Raw genomic sequence first — 18,246 nt, forward strand, 5'->3', positions numbered from 1 at the left:
ACGGAGACAAGATTATTCAGTCCTGAAAAAGATGAAAGCATGAGAAATTAAAGCAAACCCCTTATTTGTTTTGTTTAGTAAAAAATGGCACAGAAACTTGGACAGGCTTATGAGATGTTGTTATTCTGTACAGCTACAATAATGAGTAATTGGAAACCCTCTTGACCCTGTTTCTTGCTTTACCCTAACTTGATGGAAGAGTCATCAAGTCACTATTTTTAATTGTTATTATTGTTAGAGCTTTTTGCCTCTTTGCTGAAGAGGAAGAAAGTGTGGTACGCAGGGAGAGAGATTCAAACTGTTACATAGATATAAGAGATACATGGGTGGCTGTGAGGTCCCATTTCTATTACAGGAACTGCTCTATTGTAGCTATGTGTATGTCAATGGTGGGATTCAATTTTTTTTACTACCAGTTCTGTGGGTATGGCTTGGTGGGCAAGGCTTGATGGACGTGGCAGAGGAAGGAGACTGTAAAATCTCCATTCCCTCCCCACTCCAGGGAAAGGTTACTGCAAAATCCCCATTTCCTCCCGATCAGCTGGGACTCAGAAGGCAGAGTATAGATGGGGCCAGTCAGAGGTGGTATTTACTGGTTCTCCAAACTAGTGTGTGTGTGTGTGTGTGTGTGTGTGTGTGTGTGTGCATAGATAAATTTAGTATACCCTTACAATTGAATATATCTTTTTCAGCTAAGAAATTCGAAAAATAATAAAATGTTACTTTTCTGCACTCTATTTTTCATGGTGTAGTCTGGTTATTGGGCAGTAGTCCAGATTCTTCAGTGGGTTAGGTCCTTGCATATACTGTCCACTTCCCAAATTCCTTTCTGGTCTACCTCCCACCATAGTTTCCTTTTATTTTCTTTAGCTATTGTTTTTTTCATCTCTCATGCTATGCTTCTGTGCTTTAAAGAAAAGCCAAAGTAAAGTTGGAGAGAAGGAGATTTCCAAGAGAAAAGAGAGAATTCAGGGACACAAAGCAGCCAGCCAGATTAATATATCTGTGACATTTAATTATAAATATGGAAAAAAATAAGTGTGGATCTTTTGTTATTTGATACAAAAAGAAGGGAAAGTGGAGTGCATTGCTTCTTTTTTTCTTTTTTTACACAACCTTTTAAGTAAGATCTTACAGAAAAAGCAGGTTGAAGAAGCAGAAACATGAAAAAGTGTAATGGATAGAATGAAGATGAAGGAATTTACCACCCTACCTTAAAGCGGCCTCAAAAAAAGCGACAAAAGAAGCAGTTTTCAGGAATAAATCTTTAAAATGAAATCACCCTACTGAAATATATATGTATATGTACGCACACACGGACACACATATACACACATACAAATATACATACATATTCTCTCTCTGTGTGTGTATGTGTGTGTCTATCTGTCTGTCTGTCTTCAAATGTGTAAATATATATATCAATTTTCACTTATACTAATGTTAGGTCAACAAAGTATTCCCTTTCTTGTTCAAAACTATTGGTAAAGCAACTCTAAATTTCCTCAGAATTAACTTCCCTTTGAGAACAGTAGAGCAGAAGCAAACAGAATTTTCCTGAATGAGTAACAGCAACCTTTAAACCCGTGTCTCCAAATAGCTGCTATCTGCAGGTGGTGTCAAAACCATGGAAACAAGTGCTTGATTTAATAGGTGTCCTGCATACCCCAAATGTTGCTTTTTTAATTATAATGGAAAATAACGTGAAGGAACATTAGAGCCTTATCAGTGAATGAACTCCACACATTTCTTACCATTAAATGCTAAGTGTTTTGAGTGACGTGTTCTTTAGACAGATTATTAAATAGCCTCCACTTTTTTGGATGGAGGAATAGGGAGGATAATTTTCAGATTGATATGGAAGATAGGACAACTAGAACTCTGAAGAGATGAGGTGGAATCAATCTCATAAAATGGTTGTAAGAAATTTTTCCAGTAATATGTTTGCTCAGATCACTTCAACAACATTCCTAATAAGCTGGTATAGAAGGACACTACTCACTTCTAGTCAATCTCAGCATCAGAATTTCCTATTATATATTAATCCATGTATCTACTAGTAAAAATGGAATGGGGGACTGGGATATTACATATCAGAGCAAACAACAGATATAAAATAATAGTAATCATTTTACAGAAACTAATGAAATGGAATTGGATGGGAAGAGATAGATATGTGTGTGAAGATGATAGATAAATAGATAGATAGATAGATAGATAGATAGATAGATAGATAGATAGATAGATGATAGATAGATAGATGATAGATAGATAATAGATAGCAATAGCACTTATATTACTTATATACTGCTTTAAATTGGTTTACAGCCCATTCTTAGTGGTTTACGGCATCAGCCTATTGCCCCCAACAATTTGGGTCCTCGTTTTACCTATGTCTGAAGGGGGGAAGGCTGAATCAACCTTCAGCCTGGTGAGATTTGAACTGCCAAATTGCAGGCAGTTCAAATTTTATTATTCTACTTTGATTTTACATGATTTTACTTTGAACTTATTAATCTACAAAACCAGTATTTTTATTTTCCCACCCTCCGAATTACATATGAGAAACAGACCTGCAATAGATTTTTGAATCAGAGACGTAACAAGTTAGACAGATCTATCTATTTTAGAGTGCAAAACCTCCCTAAATTTCTGATAAGAGCCTGCTAAAAGCCTTATACTTTGTACATGACCAAAAGTGATAAATTAACTGATTAATTGTAAAATTGGTTTAATACATGATATCTGAATATTCAACTGAATTATATTTCACAATAATAGCATATGAGATAATAAGATCAGTGTTGTGATTTGTAATATGTAAGTATCAGTTCTGCGTAAAGCTAAATTTGGCAATTTTTTGTAAGTAGCTAACATAACCATAATAGAAAAATTACAAATATTCATATTTGTGATATTCAGGAATGTACACTTCATTCTGCTGTTGTGAAGTGTTGACAATAAATGAAGATCACTTCTCGTTTTTCAAAAAGACACCAAGAAATAATTTTATTTGATGGATTTGCATGAGATTTTTAACCACGTGTCTCCAAACTTCCATATCAAGTGATTATATTCAGGGAGTACAATTTATAGAAATTTTATGAGGCGACATAGAGCCTAACTACCTTCCCAAATACAAGGTGGCTTTTCAAGTTTGTCATTTTGAAGATCTTTATTACCCTTAGGATACTAAAATATGTAATTTCTGAAAGTGTTTGGAAAGACAAGTTAGCCAACCCAGTATCCTTTAAAAGATGTGGTTGTGAGCATGATGGCTTCTCTTCATCCCCTGGAACTGCTGTCCTGAGATCTCCTAGTGAGGACCAGCCATCCAGATCACAGTCACGGTTATCTCTGTTGAGTCAACATGCTGAACCAGTTGGTGACATGCTGCTTCACCTTTTCTTCCCCTGAAATCCATGAGAGAAATGTCTTGAGTACTTTGATGGAAACAACCAGCACAGAGGTCAAGTCACTATAGCATAGTAGTTCTAATGCAGTTTCTGGAAGTCAGGTAGCAATTTTTTTGAATCCACAGATAAAATGGAATATTTTCATTAGTGAAGCAGAAAGTATGGTTTATCCTTAAGAATGAATATGGGTTATATTAGTCTACAACACTTTCTGCCTGGAAAATGATCTAATAAATGAGGGAGTATCATGAGTTTATCTTTTCTGATGCCTTTCTATTAATAAGTTTTTGTTCTGCAAGTAGTATATTTGAACAAAAGTTATATATAATTTCTTCCAAGTTTGTACTGGTCTCTGTATTTCCTATTACTTCCCTTTGGAGCTATTGTAAATGTCAAAACATGAGCCTGGAGGATTTAGCCTTATTAATGAGAATAGCTGCAGAACACTGAGTTAGTGCCAAAGTAGAGATAATAAGACTACTTAGAGACTCTAGCCAATAGAAAGTGTAGTTCGAAATAGAAGCTGAAAATAACAGTCCAGACTTTGAAAATCTTCTTCAATCCTCAAAGGTGTAGATGCATAGGACTGTATTTCATGATCAAGTTGTATTTTAATCCAATTTTTTTTAAAAAAACAAATGTATAGGGAATTGCATGAAGACTGTGATCTTAATGTAGTTAGGCACACTGCAAATGTTTTTTTTTAATTGAGCCAAATTAAAGAGAAATTAAATGTACTGTATCTCTCGTGGGGGAATATACTATAATACTATAATCAACAACAATGGAGGAAGGGAAAGAGAAAACAATGCCATTCATTTTATTTAAACTTATAAGGAGAAAATGATAATTTTATTTTTAACATAATATAAGTTGTTATTAGGAAACATCCTCTAAAAGCAGGATAGGAATCAACCATTATGAAGATAATTTATCTTCTATAATCAGGATATTATTGGATTAATTCCAATTAAATCTCAAGGGCAGAGGACAATAAATAGATAAAACATCATATATTTCCTACCCAAGCTTGTATCATAAGACAAAGTCATTCTGCCCACTGTGATTGTGATACAATAAAAGAGGAGTGGTGTGGAGGCAAAACAGTTATAGTAGGTTAAGACATTTGAACAGGACTGGAAGGTGCAGTTCTAGTCTATTGTCAGGCACAGAAGTTCATTTGATTCATTAGAATAGCAAAATAATGTAGAGATACAAGCCCCATTTAACAACACATCATTTAATGGAGCTTTGAAGTATTTTACTAATGCATAAAGGTTAATTCCTACACAAGAAATTTCTCTTGGGTTAACTCATCATACTGCTAAATATTTAAAAGAAAAAAGGTATAATATTCAGTAATGTTAACTGGTCTAATAAAGCATGCTTCTGCACTCCATTTTATACAGTATAATAGATTGGAAAGCAACTCAAAACATCTGTCAGCTGCCACTGTATGACAGGAAGTTTTCATAGTAACGTGTGTTACAAAAGCTGTAGTTCCCAAAATACTAAGATCAGAAGGGAAATATACAACACCTTTGGATGTTCATCTAATATTTTACTTAGAATGGATTGAAATCAGATATGTATGCATGCATGCACGCTTGCCCACTGCTTCTGCAGCCAGGTTCTGAGCAGGACACAGTCCAGCAGTAAGCTACGGCTCCAGAGGTTGGAAACCCCTGGAGCAGAGCTGTGTTTCTCAATCTTAGCAACTTTAAGTTTTGTGGACTTGAACTCCTAGAGTCCCCCAGACAGCAATGGCTGAGGAACTCTGGGAATTGAAGTCCACAAAATTTAAAGTTACCAAGGTTGAGAAACAGTGTTAAAGCATCTTATTTATAATCCTAGGAATACTTTGTTTTTTTAAAAAAAAATATTTCCTAATTGAGATATCAAAATGATAGCCATGTAGCAACTTTTATTTTAAAAGGTTAAAAAAGGGTATATGTAAAATTCAGTAAAGCTTGGAAATGACATCGGGGGAGGGACTTTTTTTTTGCCTCCAAATAGCTGTTATGTTCAGGTCATATTTCATAAACAGGTTTATGACATTTTTTCTACTAAAAACATTATGTTTAGACTGAGGGGAAAAAAGAGAAAGAGAACAAGGCTAAAGAAAAGGATTCCTTTTTCAAACATACACACACACAAAGACATTTTGTAAATACGATGGCCAGAACAAAATGATTCTCTTGAGCCAAATGCTAACAAGCTCATAAGAGCATTAGCTCAGCATTAAGCAAGGTTTGCCACAGATCCATCCTTTTGCTCTAGTTTGATGGATTTCTCTTGTCACTTATTTTCTTTTTAAATAAAAAAAATGGAAGTCTGGTTCAATGGTGGGATTCAAATAATTTAACAACTGGTTCTCTGCCCTAATGACCAGCTGGGTACATGTGGCTCAATGGTCATGTGACTGGGTGGGCGAAGCCAACTCAACATCACTCATGTCGATGGGCGCGTCGCCTTAGCTGTTATAATGTAATAAGGGTTAACCATAGAGGCAGTTTCTGTAAGCAGGGCAATAAAGATGAGGCTAGAAACAACACCAGAATGTTTCCTTCCTGATTTCCTTTCAGGATTAGCCATGTAAAGTAGAAAAAAAATGAGATTTCTTCCAGTAACCAGTTCTCCGAACTGCTTAGAAAGTCAACAACCGGTTCTCCTGAATAAGGTGTGAGCTGGCTGTATCTCACCATTGGTCTGGTTGTAAGGCAGGGATGACATCTCTCTGTCTCTCTCTGAAATTAATTTTTTATTACAAATTTTAATTACACTAGTAAAAACCTATACAAACTAAACTTAGAAATAGAGAAGAAAATGGAAAGAAAAAAGAAAATGCAGGAAAAAAGAAAAGAAAGAATATAATAAAGAAAAAGAAAAAAGAAATATATAAGGAAGTAACTTCAACTTTTATCACAAGTATAAACAAATTTAATAACTTCACTGCTTAACTGAACACAAGCAAAAAAGCAATGAAATGAAATGAAATTTCAATGAAGAATGTCAACAAATATAGGAAAATTATAAAAAGAAAACGAGAGAGTTCTGAAATAGTTTTGATCAGAAAAATAACAGGAAAATTTAGATGTAGATAAGAATTCTTAAGAGTAATTGTGGAGGAAAAAATCTAATAGTGCAAATAAAGTTTAAATAAGATAGAAAGACTACATTGAAACCATTTGGAAAAAGATTATAGAATGACAGAAATATTTGCAGACAGAAAATTTATTCAGGAGCCAATTTCACTGGAAAGTGAAGTACGACAAGCTATTGACCAGCTGTCAAATAAGAAAGTACCAGATGTGGATGAAATGCACACTGAAGTGTCTGACACTGCAGGAAAAGAGGTAGATAAGGATGCTAACAGGAACAGAGTGTTTTGAACTCATAGTATTTCAAATTCAAAACTACACCAAGGAAGGATAATCATAGGGAATATGCAGAATAAATTCCTCATGCAAACACATTTTTGCTTAAAATTTATGAAGAAGAATAGACCTATACAGGGAATTCTTGACTTATTATCACAATTGGAACTAAAGTCTTCATCATTGAGTAAAGAAATAATTAAGTGAGACATCGCATGGCTGGTGCACACAGTAACTGCAACCTCAGCACTTACAGTTAAATTTTGTGGACTTCAATTCCCAGAGTTCCTCAGCTACACTGCTCTTCTATTGATGTTTTCATACAATGAGATTTCATATTACATTTTCTTAATTTAATACTTTTGCACAAGTTCAAGCCTAATATTTCAAATTGATATATGCTTTGTTGCCTTGATTACAAATTGCAGCTATAATTTCCAAATACCAAGAGTTAAAAAATATTTATGAAACCGAAGTGCTAGTCTACATAATCTTAACATTAAAGTGATAGTGCTTATTTATTTATTTACATTTTTTGTAAACAACAGCAATTAAGCTCTAGGTGGCATGTAATGAAGTGCAGCATAGAAAAACAGTCAATGTGATGAACAAAACATGATATATAACATGATGAGAAAACAATGATCATCCACTATGATTTAAGGCCAATGAAATAAAACTGCTTGAAAGATCTTGTGAATTGCAAAGAATAACAGGGCCAAACATCCAGGAAAAGTGTGTCACTGAATTCTTCATCTAGATTAGATCTCATGGACCTCTCAAGGATATGACATCCTCAATAGGCACCTCTTAGATGTTCAATTGACACAAAAAGTCAGCTGTGACAAGATAGTCTTTCTCATATCTTAGTGGTTCAATGTATAAGGATATATAACTAGCACTTTGAACTGCACACCAAACTTAAACATGACATCTGGCTGGCTGGCTGGCTTTCCAATTTCTATGGCCTCCCATCTATCAAACAAACAAACAAACAAACAAACCTCTAGGCAGTAAACAAAAAACAAATCCCAATTCACTACAAAGATTTCATTTCTCCACTCCCCATGTTCCTCTCATCAGAATTCTAATAAATTAGTTTTCTAGCCCCAATGCCTGGAGAAAATACCTAGTATTCATGGCCCTTCAAACAGCTAAAAGGATCGGGACGTTTTGTATCGCTATAAGGAGGCTGTACCATAGGTGAGGCATCATGATAGAAAAAGCAAGTTTCCTAGGGACTGCCAGATGGCACTGCTTCATTGTCAGGATGCATCACACACACTCTTTGCTATATCTAGTGCAATAAGCAGAAATAATCAGGGATAGGTGGACACATCTATCACACATGAAGAAACATCTTGAATTGCACCAGAAATGTACTACTGGATTCTGGGCCAGTTTCAACTTCTGAGTGTTCTTCAAGGACAGCATTATGTATAGCATATTGCGTTTGTTCAAGTGACAGTTGACTAAAACATGAGGAATGATGTCTTCAAACTAGGAATAGGCATTACTTCCACACAAGGTATTTATGTCAATTTTTTCTTGGACACAGATGTGCAAGCTTCCTGGGCTTCAGCCGGAGGTCAACCCCAGAAAAATCCCCAGATTGAACTCTATGCAAAGTTGACAGTAAAATATTACTATACTATATACTATGGTAGGAGCTAAAACCCATAGCTACTCAACCTTGTCTGGGTTGACTGAAGCTAGTTCTGCTGCATCCAGGTCAGTGGTAGTTCCTACCAGGTCGGACCAGTTTGGCCAAACTGGTAATGGTTTGGCAGCTTGGGTAACTGGAACCAGCAGTGACCCAGGTCTGCCACACCCCCAAACTGGTTTCCTGTTTGGCGCCATCAGCTGCACCATCTTGTTTTTCAGTTCTGCACAGAACAATTTTAAATGCACTGCACATGCATGTGAATTGCACACACGAGTGAACTTGCAGTAGTGCCCGCCGGAACCCACCTCTGATCCAGGTCCATATAGCCATTACGCACTCAGATAGCACCTTGATGGCATTACTTAGATAGCCTAGAATGGGAATGCATACTGATCATATTTAATCCCTGCTAACAGATGATCTCACCCAATAGTTTCATGGAGGTGTTAAATAGGAGCCAGAGCTGGGTGAAGATACCAATGACCATGGCGTCTGCCTCCTATTTAAGAAAGAGCTGCCTATCCTGGAAAAGTGAGCATTTTTCTGGAGGAGGCTTACCGCTCAGTTGTGACTGTTCAGTAGTATCCACTTTTGATTTTAGGTGCATATTCCAGACATCTTTACAATCATTGTGCTTTTCCCAATAAATCAAGGAGGTTTCACACTTGGGGTTGGTATGTGGAAAAAGACATCACAGGAAGCATTTTATCAAATGTCTTGGCCTGCTCCAAATTCCACATGTCAATCAGGATCAAGGTGCCTGCTTGTTGGGATTCTGTATATTGATATACACCTGTCTCCATTCTATTTAATGAAAACATGTAGCCACAAATTAAAATTTTAACAATTACTGTTTTAGTCATTTCTTAAGCAAATTACTTTCCAGTAAATAAAAAATATAATATTTCAAAATTTACAGGAAGGAAGGAAGGAAGGAAGGAAGGAAGGAAGGAAGGAAGGAAGGAAGGAAGGAAGGAAGGAAGGAAGGAAGGATGTTATGTTAGGTGTCAGATAATAACCTTTGTTAATTATGAGAGACCAAAAATAAATATGTGAAGTACATTATTATCTTCAAGTAACATTTTATGTCCATGTTTTGCTGTGAAAAGGTGCCTGTATCTCAATTCAAAAGGCATATGTTCAAGTTTGCTTAAAGCAAAGGGATGGTTGACTTAATGAATTATTTACAAACATGCAATATGGCAATAGTATCATTAAGAACTCTCCTCTAAGATCTCCTCTGGCTACTCTTGGCAGGGTGTCAATTTGCTTGTTTTTCTTATAGGTGGAGGGGATTATGGAACTATTTTCTGCAATGAGATTCTGTTATTCTACTAGCTAAAATACCAGCACTCCTCACTCTTGTGACATTAATGTGTCAAATGGGTGATTTTACACCAGTCACTCTCTCTCAGTGCAACTCACCTCTTAGGCTTGTTGTGAGGAAAATAGAAGTAGGAAGGACTTTAGGTATGTTCGCTACCTTGAGTTACTCATAAAAAAATAATAAAGGTGGGATTAAAAATAACCCTTAATTTTTTTTTTAAATGGATCATTTTCTAAAGCAATTTTGATAGGAAAAAACCCATCTGCTCACAGAGAAACAAATGGCAAAGCATCCCTAATATACCTTTGTTGTTTGTATTTTATGATTATGTTGATTGTTTCCATTTAATACCCTATTATCATTTATGTTGATTGCTATTTAGTAAGCTATGACTACCACTGACTGTTGTATCTTATGATTTATGATGATTGTATTTATGATTATGATCATGATTTATCACTTGTTGCTTGTATGTACACTAAGAGCCTATGCACTGGAAACAGATTCATTGTGTGTCCAATCCCAATTGGCCAATAAATAAAGCCAATCGATCAGTCAGTCAATCAATTAATCAATCAATCAATAATTCTTTTCTGTTATGTTCCTATATAAAGAGAGTCAGTCTCACAAAACAAATGAAAAAAGCAGACAAGTTCAGGGGAGATGTTGATGTTGGACTAGAAATACATCTACATTTCCTAGTTCCCATGTGTTTAGGCCAAGGAGAGGATATTTTGTTCCAGATTCTGGTTGGGGTCACTGTAACTCTTAATGTAGAAATGTAAAATACTAGATAATGTTTGGGAACTTTGGAGGCAAATGGATTAAGCAAGTTATGCCACATGTTAAAGTTATACTCAAAGAAACCACAAGTTCCCTTTGTTGCCAATTTTCTCTTCCCAGGACATATATGGTCAATTTTTCATTTGCATAGCAAACCTGCCTCCAGAATTTTTTTCTAGTGCAAACTATCCATTTGTCCTCAAACTGACCTAAATAATATATCACTCTCAGTAAACATTGACAGAGGAGGAGGAGGAGGAGGGGGAGGGGGAGGAGGAGGAGGATATGAAGAGTATTGATAAAACCTTGGTGTTGGAGAAGACTCCTGAAAATACTGTGGACAATCAAGAAACAAATGAATCATGAAACAAATCAAACCAGAGTTCTTACAAAGGCCAATGATTAGGTTCAAATTATCCCATTTTGGACTCATAACAATCTAAATCTCTCGAAAAGGTTTATGCTGGGAAAGGAGGGAGGAAAGAGAGGAAGATGACCAGCAGTAAAGAGGAGGGACTTCGTTACAGTGCCAATGGGAACACTGTTGGAAGACCTGAAAGAACAGGTTTAGAGGTAGATCATCATGTAAAAATAAATCTATCTATGTGGTCACCAGAAGTTAAAAGTGGCTTGAAGGCACATAATCAATCAATCAATCAATCAACAGAGTTGGAAGGGATCTTGGAGGTCTAGTTCAACCCCCTGTTCAAACAGGAAACTATTTCCTGCTCAAGCAGGAAAAATACCATTTCAGACAAATGTCTAATCTCTTTTTAAAATCCTACAGTGTTGGAGCACCCACAACTTCTGGAGGCAAGTTGTTCCACTGATTAATTGTTCTATTAATAACTTACACTGTTTTAGGACCTTGACAACTGAAGGAATACCTCTCCCAATTGCTCTGCAAATTTTGTGTCAGTTCAGGTGGTAATAAAAACTAAAACTAATAAAAACTATGTATTGCATAGTTGTTTTTTGTTTGACAAAGCTTAAAAGATACTTTGTTCTGTTCAATGTTTCTGGTCTCCATTAATTGTGTAATTATTCTAACATGCTGAAAGAGATACTTTGAACTTTTTTTTTCCCTGGAAGAAGAAATAATAAACACTGGATATGTAATTCATTACTTAAGTTTCTTTCCAAAGAAAAATATGTTTTAAGTGGATTGAATGTCCTGCAAACAAATGACAACAGCACTGTGCTGAAGAAATGAACACTAACATTTTGAGTATTGGTTTATGATTGTAAACTTTCTTTGATTTTTGTGACCTAACCCTGGATTTAGACAGAAAAATAGTTGAGGAATAAAACAGTTCTGTCTTTTTGTGTTGTTTAAAAGGATTCTTTGCACAAAATTTCTAGTCAACCTTACACTGGGATTCCTTATTCTAAAAGAATTATTTATATTTAGCAATATTAAGGGGTTTATACACAGAAATTAATTGACATTTATTTTGTGCAGACATAGTATAAGACAAAGATTTCTTTAAAAAATATATATGGAACCTTCTAAAGGAAAAGTCCAGTGATCTCAGTGTAAAATACTTTTAGTTCAGGAGCAATAACAAGAAAGAAGATTTAATCAGATATTGTATGCTAATATGATACATCCAGAGTCTGAAAATAGACACAAGAATTGCTACCTATTAATAAATGGCTGGAAGAATAAGAAGTGATTTCAAGATAGGGGGAGGAATGAGAAGATTCCTGACAAGAATGACGAAATACCCCATAGAAAATCATCATAATGGATATATGACACAGAGGTCAAACAAATCAAAACTCTATGATAAAGCAGATGCAAAGTATCCCTGAAGTAATTACAAAAGAAGACTGGGAAGAGCTATAGAAAAAAACCTGATTAATTTACTGCAAACTACAAGTTAAGAGAAAATTGGTACATAAAATGTTTTACTGATGGTGTGTAACTTCAACCGTCAATACCAAGATAGGCAAATCATATAACAGAAAATACTGTACATGCACAACACAAAAGGAACATTTTATAATATGTGGTGGTTGTGTAAAAAACGACACCTCAAACAATACTAAAGGGAAATCCATCAAAAATTGACAAAATTCAAAACAAAATTGAACTGGATCTACCAATATTTCCATTAGATATAACTCTGTAAAATGTAAATGAAAAATATGACAATTTACTGAGATATACTGTATGCTGGCAGCTCTAAGAGCATATGGGGCCTCAACATTGGAAAATAGAAGCTTTGCAAATAACACAAGATCGGGAGATCAAAACTCAAGAGTATGGCAGCACTGGCCACAACTGACAGTGTATATTCAAAGCAGAAGTGTAGCCAAATTTAAGCAGGAATGGCCCTTTTATATACTGCACATCTCACAACATGGCAAATTTAGACAATTGGAGTATGGTTTCTAGGAAAATATTTATGAGACCAATAAAATATATATTAGCCATGGTTTTCAATCTTCAGTGCAAAGTACAAATATTTGGCGTAGTGCTTAAGAAACAAATGAAAGAGTTCGAGAGAAAGTATCACTAAAAGATTCTACTGTTTTTTTTCTGTAGTTGCTTTCCTTTTCTTATTTTGTGCTTTCTATCTTTAACTTTCTAAAAACTATCTAAAAGCTTAATTTAAAAAAAGGAAAAAAAATCAGGAATAAAATTATAAAAGTGGCTGAAAGAAAGCATTGTATTTCAGATCTCCCTCACAGGGAAAGTCACATATTCAAGTGCATCGGCTTAGTTGCTATTACAAAGGCTATTTTCTGTCCCCAGAAATCCCTGAGTCTCATCCCTACCTTTTGTCATATCATTACCACGCACTGCACAGAGTGCAGAGAGAAGACGTAAAGGAATAAGCTCAAAAACCATTTCTTCCAGGAAAACCCCCCAAAAGAGGAAAAATATGATTGTATTAACAAACATATTTGCATTTCAGGATCTCTTCATGGAAGAGAAAAAATCCCAACATTAAAAAAGGGAGGGAAAATAAATGAGTTGTTCACTCAGATTAGATTTGTGTCTCGGAAACATACTGTGTTAGAATGTTAATTGAGTTTGACATAAGCATGGATATAAAATGCATAATGCCACTCAACTTACCAGCAGAGAAACTGATTAACAATTATAATCATTCTATGCTTGGTGACAGCATACCAAGATGGAGATGTTGAATATTTCAGTTGGCAATATTATCTGAGTTGGTTAAAATACTAACTACGTGCCCTGAAACCAATAGAGGTAATTGGTATGCATGTAAGAGTTGGCAGACTGAACACATCACTTATTTATAGACTCTTTTGATGTAACTCTGTGGAGAGGGAGAGGGAGAGAAAAGTTAATGAAACATGCTTCAAAGACAAATTTACACTCTCCATTATATTATGACAAAGTACAAATGATTGTATCCAAATAGCTGTTTTCGAATGAATAGGGTCTTTTATCCTTCTGTTGAACTAGTCCTATGAAAAAATCCAATGGAGAAAGGGCAGAGGAGGCTGCAAAGTGCATAAACGGTTATTATTAGCTTCCTTTTTCTTTTGTACAGCAGGTAAGGATCTATGCTGTGATACGGAAGGAGCTTTGTATGACATTTCTACTCATTTGCTCCCTAGATTGTTTTATGATCCTCCCAGGACTCATTCATCAGTAAACGTCATGTCAACAACTGATAGGAAAGCTTGAACTGATCTCAAAAAAGGAAGCAGGAAGTGACATGCTGACCTTTGCTGCAAGGCAGCGAGCCAGCTAAATTAGCTTTAATTTAAGGCCGCCTACCACAAGTATGCTGGAATTTGGAACAGGAAAAGTATATATTTAGTATTGCAATATATTATTCATGGAATGGCTCATTTTGGCCAGAACTAACTATATCTCAGATGTCTTGTGATTATAATGAAATGTTCTTGCAGAGAAATGAATATGCTAGGCTATTTCTTGCATCTGGAGATGGTACATATCACAGCAAAGAAGAAAACAGTGGTGCAATTAGGTAATTGGAGACTCTGGGTTTAATGAGCTTTATGTACTGTAAAACATTTTATTTGTTTATTTCAAAGTGTTGTAAGGAAGTTTATTTGGGATTCAGGATTCTGCCCTCCCCTCCAGTCCAGGTTTAATGACATCAAGCAAGGAAAAATTACATATTGGGTGCAATTTATTCTAGCAAATAAGCTTTGCGTCCCTCTCCCTTTTTGCATATCAAAACTTAACAGCAATACAAACAATACAATACAATACAATACAAAAAGTATATAATAAAATCCCTATACTGAAATAAAAACACCATTCTGGCAATATTAGGTGATTCCAAGTATAAACAGTGGCATTGCAGTGTACAAACCAAGGCTTTATATCATATGTGGAGTGGAGTGGCTATTGAAGTTACTGTTATTTATTTATTTGTTTGTGTGAATTTATTAACTGCTCGATTCCAATTATATGATAAGTTTACAATGCAATAGTCAAAAAGAAAATGGAATTGCAAGTTACTTTAAGAAAGCGCTAAATTACAGCCAGTGCCATAAGAGGAAAACAACCATAGTTATGAAAATGAAAAAAGATAAATTATTATGATCATTTATTACATATGTTTTCACTTGATCTATTGCTTCATTTATTTATTCATTCATTCAATCAATTTATTCCCCTTTGTACTCATGTGAGCTGTCATTATTATTACTATACCCAGTATTATTATGCAAATAATTTGGTATGTGTATTTGTGTATGTACACACAGACACATAGACTGCTTCATGGAACATACTTTTTTCCACAGACCCTAGTATGTGTGGTGGTTTCAGTTTTGCATACCTGCTCACCTCCAGGTGTGTGGCCCAGTTTCTAACAGATCCCAGACCAATATATATTCTTAAATATGGAATATGAGGCAGGTAGGAAATCAGTGTCAACACAGACATCTTTTTGGCTGTTAAATTAGCTACAAAAACTTCATGTATTTTCCCTCTGCCTCTCTCCCTCCTCCCTTCCCCATCTCTCTTAAGAGAGACAATCTCAAAAGCTAAAAGTTCAAATGGGAGAATAGGGTAGAGAAAAAGCCTTAGCTTATTGCCTCCTAACCAACACTGTACTTCGTTTAACTTTCTCTCCCTGTTTTTTTTTTTTTAAATTCGTAATGGAAGATACATTGGTAGAGGATTATACCATGGAAGGTCAAAGAATAGCAAGTAAAATAGAAATGTCAGCCCTGCACTTAATCCACAACACATATTAATGGACAGCATCCATTTTAAATATACAGAAGCAATGATATTCCCTGGATCAAATGTTTTCCTTTTATTGACTAACAATGAAGTCTTGAACAGCTTATTCAAGCTAGAAACATTCCTCCTACAGTATGTGCTAGTTATTGCAAATGAATTCATCCTTCCTTAGAAAAACCTGGGAACCATACACAACAGAGATTTTCCCTGCTTCCAATTTTTTTCCATCAGCCTTTCCACTCCACTGAACTCCTTAGGTGTTTTCAGAATCAAGAACTATTGTTTGCTATTCCTTATACTTGTGTATTATTAAAGGGTGCCCCCTCTCTTCTTAAAAATAATTTCCTGTTGACTTATATGGGTTTGTATTTCAGGATTTCACCTAAAACATTTTAGGTGATATTCTGGCAAAGAACAAAATAATCGAATTGGGAAAAAAACCCGATTTACTTAATCCCATAAATAGTCACATGAATAACAATGAAGTTTCATTAAATGGTTCATAAAAAAAACAAAATCCTTTCAAGCTCTTTTTTAAAATATATATTTTGTTACATTTTGGGGCAGGCTTGTTGTTTGGCGTACAAGACCCAGCTTTTGCCTATGGTATTTTATTAATTCCAAAATGCAATAACACGGAACAGCTTTTAAAAAAAATACATAAACCCCCACCCACACTCATTATTTGTGACGTCTTTAATAAAAATGAAGGCAGCACAAATGTTAAAATAAATGGCTCCATAATCTGTTGTTTTCTTTTACTAATCACAGTTATTAAAGGGAGCTCTAGGTGTTTTTATTGTGTTTTAAAATAGGCACAGAAAATCTGCGTCTGATAATGACCTTTGTACACCAGGCTGCAAATTGATTTTGTTGACCTTTCCCTCACTGGTAATGAGGTAGGCAATATGCAGAGGACACATCTCCCGGCTCCCACGGCACTCCAATTGTCAAGCTCTACATCCCTAAGTTTCCTCTCACAGTGCCTTTGTCTCCGCATCGTTAATTCACTCTTATGTGGCTTGCTTTTCCTGAGCTGAATGGGAGTCAGGAGAACTCTTTTATTACGAAAAGCTTTGCGCGGTTTATTTTTAGCCACCTGATTTATAACGGGTGTGGGTTGAGGGTGTATCCTCTTTGTTACAAAGGCAGGGCTGGATTTTGATGGTGTTTTATCATGCATAGTTCTTTCCATTGTTTTAAGAGTTTGCCTTGAATTTGGAAAATGGGGGTGGGGGGGAAAAGGTATCCGAAAAAAGACGGGATGATAAGGGTAACGTACAGGGGTGGGTTGCTGCCAGCATTATTGCCATTTCACAACCCACACGCAATGTGTGTGCGTACATTTCATGCATGCACTGTTCAATGTAAATTGTTCTGCGTGCATGCGCAGAACAATTTACAGTAAACTGCGCATGCGCAGTCACTAAAATTCAAAATGGCGGTGGTCAAGTGGCAGCGAGGGAACCAGTTCGGGGTGTGGCAAGTCTGTGTTGCTGCTGGATCTACAACCCAAGCCTGAATTCCACTATCGGTTTGACCGAATTGGGCCGAACCGGGGCGAACTGGGCCGAACCGGTGGCAACCCACCTCTGGTAACATATGAGTCCTTATCTAGACAGTTCTAAATAGGCATAGCTCCTGCTTCTAAGCAGTTTGAGAGAAGACGTTGAATTTAATATATATTTATTGAGACTTTTACATAAAGTAAAAGTCAAATCTAAAAAAAAAGATAGAAAAGAAAAAAAACTTGCAAGGCAAGAAAGAAAAAAGAAATAGAAAGATATGAAATACCTTTAAATACTTAATAACTTCTGACCTTCTCTTCACAATATTGACAAACTCATCATCTTCCCTCCCCCTCGTCTCTTCCGAAAATCCCTTCAACACCATCATATACAGTAGAACTCCATATGTTGTTTGAGCGAGTTTTAACCTGCATTGGTCCTCTGCTATATCAAATATTTGGAATAAATCTGTGAAGACAATGTACCTTAACTGACCTAGGGCGAATCACAATACTCATTTTCCATTATTGTGTTACAGACCAAGTCTGTAGCATAAGTCCAGCATTAGAATGTGCTGGGTCGCACATAATCTTTGAAGAGATAATATATTGCCTTTCAGATTGCAAGGCTAAAATATTGGGATGTATAGCTTAGTCTGAAGCCAGTCAATATTTCAAGTTCATATTACTCCATTCGGAAAAGCTGTACACCTTGTTCACAATAGTCTATAAAGTGCTATTTTTATCTGCAACTTTTTTATTAAAAAGAAAAAAAGAAAGTTGTTTTATCCAACATATACTATTGGATTTATGTTTCTGAAGTACTGTATATCCTTCTTTATAGAGTTTTTGAATGGGAGGAACAAAGTCATCCAATCCTTATTTATTCCTGCTTGCCTTTGATGTGAAGGAGTCCATTTTGGTGGATTTTACCTCCCCCTCTCCTATAAGCCTAATTCCA

This window comes from Natrix helvetica (assembly GCF_964273705.1).
Source record: "Natrix helvetica genome assembly, chromosome: 2".
NCBI lineage: Eukaryota > Metazoa > Chordata > Lepidosauria > Squamata > Natricidae > Natrix > Natrix helvetica.